Source organism: Rhinoraja longicauda, chromosome 12 (genome assembly GCF_053455715.1).
Source record: "Rhinoraja longicauda isolate Sanriku21f chromosome 12, sRhiLon1.1, whole genome shotgun sequence".
Lineage (NCBI taxonomy): Eukaryota > Metazoa > Chordata > Chondrichthyes > Rajiformes > Arhynchobatidae > Rhinoraja > Rhinoraja longicauda.
Genome location: NC_135964.1, coordinates 51,573,737 through 51,581,310, shown reverse-complemented (window position 1 = coordinate 51,581,310; position 7,574 = coordinate 51,573,737).

The following is a 7,574-nucleotide window of genomic DNA, read 5'->3' as shown; positions in this document are numbered from 1 at the left end:
TGCTTTTAATAGTCCGTCCCTAATTGCCTTGATCAATCTGGTTCACTGCGCTGTTTTAACAGGCAGCTCAGGGTTAATCTTTGTGTGGGTCTGGAATGACATAAAGATCACCAGGCGACAGGCAGAAGATTTTCTTCCAGAGGACATGAGTGAGTCTAGTTTAGTTTAGAGATACAACGTGCGAGCAGGCCCTTCGGCCCACCGGGTCCGCGCCGACCAGCGACCCCCGTACACATACACGTACACGATCCTACGCACACACACCAGGGACAGTTTACAGTTACACCAAGCCAATTAATCGACAAACCTGTACGTCTTTGGAGTGGGGGAGAAAACTGGAGAAAACCCACGCGGGTCACGGGGAGAACGTACAAACTCCATGCAGACAGCGCCCGTAGGCAGGATGGAACCCGGGTCTCCGGCGCTGTAAGGCAGCAACTCTACCACTGCGCTCCATAGTCAGATGTATATATTTTTGTCAATCCAGCAGTTTCCTGGCCAGAATTACTAGGACTCATTTCGTATTTCAGAATTTTAGATTTAGTTAACGATTTAAATTTGCCTACTGCACCAGTGAGGTTTAAACTTGTGTTTTAGGATCATTAGTCCAGGCCTCTGGATTACTCACCCAGTGAACCTGCTGCACTGCCATAAGGTCATAAGGAATACTCTACACACACACACACACACACACACACACACACACACACACACACACACACACACACACATCTACACACACACACACACACACTCACACACACATACATCTACACACACACACCTACACACACACATCTATACACACACACCTACACACACACATCTACACACACACACCTACACACACACACTTACGCGCACACACCTACACACACACATCTACACACACACACCTACACACACACATCTACACACACACACCTACACACACACACAAGAACACACACACATATCTACATACACATATCTACACACACACCTACACACACACATCTACACACACACACACCTACACACACACACACACATCTACACACCTACACACACACACATCTACACACACACATCTACACACCTACACACACACACATCTACACACACACACACACATCTACACACCTACACACACACACATCTACACACACACATCTACACACCTACACACACACACATCTACACACACACATCTACACACACACACACACACACACAAGAACACACACACATCTACATACACACATCTACACACACACCTACACACACATACACACACATCTACACACATACACCTACACACACACACACACACACATCTACACACACACACCTACACACACACACAGCTACACACACACAAGAACACACACACATCTACACACACAAACACACACACACACACACACATACGAACACACACACACACGAACACACACACACATCTACACACACACACACTCACACACATCAACACACACACACATACATCTACACACATTTCTTTCCCCTCCCTTTGCTCTGCGGTTTGTGTGAACTGCAAACAGCTCTGTGTTTCGCTTTATCAGGTCAAAGCAGAGAAACTTCTAACGCTGTGCTTGTTGCTCTGCGGCCAGTCCTGGTCCTTATCCCTGCTGCCTTATCCACTCTGACCCCGGCCTCAGCCCTTATCTTCCATCCTGTGCCTGCCAACTCTCAACCACCACCTCCTGCCTCGGTTAAACTGAACGTTGCTGTCCCCCAACCTTCCTGTTTTAACTGATTATCTCTCTCTGATTTGGGTTTCACAGTTCCACGCTGCATCCTCCCCTGGGCCAGTGCCCACGCGAGTGGAGTAACAAACACAGGGATTCATTCCTGCTCCCACACGCTAGACTCGGCCATTTTATGAACTGAACTCAAGGGTGTTCAATTGTCATATGTACCTAGAGGTGCCAACTTCCTCACTCCCAAATACAGGACAAGGTGACGCCACCGCCCCACCCCCCACGTGACCTCACCACAGCCAGCGGCCATGAGCTCCCACTCCACCAATGGCGGCCGCCCGGGCCGGGAGTCGGGTTGCTATGCAACCTCCGTTAGGCGAACACACTCCATTAGCCTACATTAACCTGTCGGCCGGGACAGGACAGGCTAACGGAGTGTGTTTGACTAACGGAGGTTGCGTAGTAACCCACCTCCCGGCCTGCGGGCCTACAGCTGCCCCCGGGCCTACAGTGTCCGGGCCTACAGTGGCCCCCGTACCTACAGTGTCCGGGCCTACAGTGTCCGGGCCTATAGTGTCCGGGCCTACTGTGTCCGGGCCTACAGTGTTCAGGCCCGTGGGCCTAATACGGGACAGGAGCAGTCCCATACGGGACAAACGAATTTGTGAGGAGTTTGCACATTCTCCCCGTGACCTGCGTGGGTTTCCTCAGGGTGCCACGGTTTCCTCCCGCACCCCAAAGACGTGCAGGTTTGGAGGTCAATTGGTCCTCTGTGAAAATTGCCTGCTAGTGTGCAGAGAGTGCAGGAGTCAAGGAACGTTTTATTGTCACACTTGACCAAGTGGACCCGATGGGCCCAAACCTCTCCTGCATTGGTACAGCACCCTCTCATCCCCCACTCCCCCGACCCCTCTCATCCCCACTCCCCCCTCTCTTCCCCCTCCCTGGCCAACTGCGCAGGCATGGACGCGTTTGTTCTGCGCACACGTGGATGCGGCGGCCATCTTGCGGCGGATGCATGCGCAGTTTTTTAAACTTTAATATTTCAATAACTTTAAAAATATAACACCGATTTCAATGAAACTTCTTCCATAGGACCACAGGACGACGGTGAGTAAGGTGGGCCTAAAATTGTCACGCTGTCGTGTACCGTTTTGGCTGTAGTTCAGGAACAAACAAACAAACAAACAAACGAGAGTTATCAGTATATAAGATGTCCCAGATAGAACAATGAAATTCTTACTTGCAGCAGCACAACAGAATATGTAAACCTAGTACTTGTTAAACAATATAATAAACGAGAAAAAAAGTTCAGCGTTTGTGTATATACACAAAAATAATAATAGTCTATTGTAGTTCCGAGCTTATTTGAGGTTGTATAGGAAAATAACTGCAGATGCTGGTACAAATCGAAGGTATCATGAAATGCTGGAGTAACTCAGCAGGTCAGGCAGCATCGAGGACAATAGACAATAGTCAATAGGTGCAGGAGGAGGCCATTTGGCCCTTCGAGCCAGCATCACCATTCAATCTGATCATGGCTGATCATTCTCAATCAGTACCCCGTTCCTGCCTTCTCCCCATACCCCCTGACTCTGCTATCCTTAAGAGCTCTATCTAGCTCTCTCTTGAATGCATTCAGAGAATTGGCCTCCACTGCCTTCTGAGGCAGAGAATTCCACAGATTCACAACTCTCTGACTGAAAAAAGTTTTTCCTCATCTCCGTTCTAAATGGCCTACCCCTTATTCTTAAACTGTGGCCCCTTGTTCTGGACTCCCCCAACATTGGGAACATGTTTCCTGCCTCTAACGTGTCCGACCCCCTTAATAATCTTATATGTTTCAAGTAGAGGGACTGGGTGACGTTTCGGGTCGAGGCCCTTCTCCAGACGTTGTGGTGTTTAACAGCCTGATGGCTGTAGGGGAGAAGCTGTTCCTTGAACCCGGACGTTGCAGTTTTCAGGCTCCTGTACCTTCTTCCCGATGGCAGGGGTGGAATGGGAATGCGGGATAGCATCGAACTAGTGTGAACGGATGATTGGTGAGTGGTTGACGTGGACTGGGTAGGCCGAAGGTGCCCGTTTCCACACTGTATCTCTAAACTAAACTGAACTGCACTTCTTAACATCGAGAGCACGAGGCACTGTTGCTTCTCTTTAGAATCTGTCGGTGAAGACAATCAAAGAAGGGGAATTTCTAGCTGGTAATTGAGCTCACGTGACCTGGGGTGGTGGAGCCCTGGAGGCAAGCAGTCCGTGGGTTTGGCAATCACTGTTGATGTGACACGGTTGTTGGAGGGTCACTTTGGGTCAGGCAGGAAGGTCACATTCTCTCCGTTCAACAGGAAAAAGCCCAGGAGGGTGGGAGGGGTGGTGGGTGGGTGGGTGGGGGGAGGGGTGGTGGGTGGGAGGGGAGGGGTGGTGGATGGGTGGTGGGTGGGGGAGGCGGGGGGGGGTGGGTGGGTGGGGGGAGGGGTGGTGGGTGGGTGGTGGGGTGGGGGAGGGGGGGGTGGGTCAAGGTGGTAGACGATCGCCTGCTCTGCTGCAGGAAGCAGCTTTCCAAGGTTTGGCCTCGGGCCCAGGCTCCGGGAGAGACGGTGGCAGGAGGTCAGGGCAAGGCATTTGGAGCGGTGGGAAGGAACAGAGACGCTGTGTGATTTGGCCGTTGCCACGGTTACGCTTCACCGCTGGATCCTCGCCAGCTGACCCCTGAGCTGATTTCGATATCTATACACTAAAACTCTCGTTTGTTTGTTTGTTTGTTCCTGAACTACAGCCAAAACGGTTCACGACAGCGCGACAACTTTAGGCCCCACCTTACTCACCGTCGTCCCTTTGGTGCTAATGGGAGACGTTTCATTGAGATCGGTGTTATATTTTTAAAGTTATTCACATTTTAAAGTTTAAATCTATCTCCTAGGGAGGGAGGGGGGGGAGGGAGGGAGGGTGGGGGAGGAGGGAGGATAAGGGGGGTTGAGGGGGGTGGAGTGGGGAGGGAGGGGAAGGTTTGGAGGGGAGAGGGAGGGAGGGAGGGAGGGAGGGGGAAAGGGGGGAGGGTAAGGGAGGGAGGGAGGGGAGGGGAGAGGGAGGATAGGGGGGTTGGAGTGGGGGGGAGAGGAAGGGGGAGGGGGAGGGGGAGGGAGGGAGGGGGAGGAGAAGGGGAGGGAGGGGGAGGAGAAGGGGAGGGGAGGGGAGGGAGAAGGGGGGGAGGGGGGGGTGAGGAAGGGGAGGGGGAGGGAGGGAAGGGAGGGAGAAGGGAGGGAGGGTGAGGAGAAGGGAAGGGGGAGGGGAGGGAGGGGGGAGGGGGGGGGAGAAGGGGAGGGGAGGGGAGGGAGAAGGGAGGGAGGGGGGAGAAGGGGAGGGGGGAGGGGAGGGAGGGGAGGGAGAAGGGAGGGGAGGGGGAGGAGAAGGGGAGGGGAGGGAGAAGGGAGGGAGGGGGAGGAGAAGGGGAAGGGGGGGGAGGGGGGGGGAGGGGGGGGGGGGGGGGAAGAGAGGGTGCTGCACCAATGCAGGAGAGGTTTGGGCCCAACGGGTCCACTTGGTCTAGTCCAGTACAAAAGGCTCTAAAAAAAATTTAAATGTTGCTTTGTTTCAAAACTAATGAAAACAGCACAAACAGGCTTAAGGTTTTACAGGCTGGAGCCACAGATCCACCAGCCCCCTCCTTCTTTGATGCCGATAGATCTCACAAGCCAGATCAAGTTCATTCGTAATGGCTCGTTCTGGAAATCCAAGTCAAGCTACATTATCCTCATCTCTATTCACTACAGTGCAGTGACCTCCCAACCTCCCGGTGCACGAAATGCAGCTGCAAGTCTGTCAGGCATCGAGTCTGATCCCAGTGGAAATTGACTGCCATCGTGATCCATAGAGCCATACTGCGCGGAAACAGGCCCTTCGGCCCAACTTGCCCATGCCAGCCAACGTGTTTAGTGCGGGAGTTGGGGGTTATGGGGAGAAGGCAGGAGAACGGGGTCAGGAGGGAGAGATAGATCAGCCACGATTGAATGGCCGAGTAGACCTGATGGGCCGAATGGCCTAATTCTGTTCCTATCGCTTATGACCTTATGCCCCATCGACACTAGTCCCACTAGGCCCGCATTGGCCCATATCCCTCCTAAACCTGTCCTATCCACGCACCTGTCCAAATGTTTCTCAAACGTTGCGATAGTCCCTGCCTCAACTACCTGCTCCTCCGGCAACTCGTTTCATACACGCACCACCTTCTGTGTAAAAATGCTACCACTCAGGTTTCCGTTAAATGGTTCTCTCCTCACCTTAAACCTACTGTATGCCCTCTGGTTCTCGGTTCCTCTATTCTGGGCAAAAGACTCTGTGCGTTCCACCAATGGCACCCTGGTGGTGCCTGACCCGCTGAGTTCCTCCAGCAGTTTGTTTTTTTTTGCTCTGGGTAGATAGCTTATTGGACCGGTATCCTGAGACCTGCATCATTGAAGAAGCAGTCAATGTGTCCTCGATGAATGAACCATGAAACACAAGAGGCTGTGGAGTCAGGTGTCCTGGATAGAGGTACCTGGTCATGTAGGCCCAACATGCCACTAAGATGAGCGGAGATCTTATCGAAATGTATAAGATTATTAAGGGGTTGGGACACTTTAGAGGCAGAAAACATGTTCCCAATGTTGGGGGAGTCCAGAACAAGGGGCCACAGTTTAAGAATAAGGGGTAGGCCATTTAGAACTGAGATGAGGAAAAACTTTTTCAGTCAGAGTTGTGAATCTGTGGAATTCTCTGCCTCAGAAGGCAGTGGAGGCCAATTCTCTGAATGCATTCAAGAGAGAGCTGGATAGAGCTCTTAAGGATAGCGGAGTCAGGGGGTATGGGGAGAAGGCAGGAACGGGGGATCTGATTGAGAATGATCAGCCATGATCACATTGAATGGCGGTGCTGGCTCGAAGGGCCGAATGGCCTCCTCCTGCACCTATTGTTTATTGTCTAATCGGTGGCTGGGTATTGCCTCCGAAATCTGCTTGTATTGGAGTCACTGGATTGAATTTCAGAGGCGCGGTGGCGCGGTGGCGCGGCGTAGAGTTACTACCTCACAGCGCCAGAGACCCGGCTTCCATCCTGACTACGGGTGCTGTCTGTACGGAGTTTGCACGTTCTCCGGGTGCCCTGGTTTCCTCCCGCTCTCCAAAGACGTGCAGGTTTGTAGGTCAGTCGGCTTCTGTAAACAGTCCCTGGTGCGTAGAGTAGGACTATTGCGAACGGGTGATCGCTGGTCGGAGTGGACTCGGTGGGTCGAAGAGCCTGTTTCCACGCTGTATCTCTGAGTTAAACTAAGCTAACACACTCATCACCTCATTGTGTACCAATCAGGAATCATTTTTTGGGGCATCGTGTCTAAGTCTGTTTCTAAGAACTGTTTCTTCCCAGCTGTTATCAGGCAACTGAACCATCCAATCACCAACTACAGAGCGGTCCTGAGCTACCATCCACCTCATTGGAGACCCACGGACTGTCTTTAATCTGACTTTATCCTGCACTAAACATTATTCCCTATATCCTGTATCTGCACACTGTGGACGGCTCGATTGTAATCACGAATTGTCTTTCCGTTGACTGGTTAGCACGCAACAAAAGCTTTTCACTGTACCTCGGTACACGTGACAATAAACTAAACTGAAATGAACTGAACTAGTGACTCGATGGAAAGTTGGCAGATCATAATGAATCCATTAACAGTCTGAAGAAGGGTCTCGACCCAAAACGTCACCCATTCTTCTCTCCTGAGATCCTGCCTGACCCGCTGAGTTACTCCAGCATTTTGTGAATAAATACCTTCGATTTGTACCAGCATCTGCAGTTATTTTCTTATATTATATAATGAAACAAGTAACGCCCCATTCT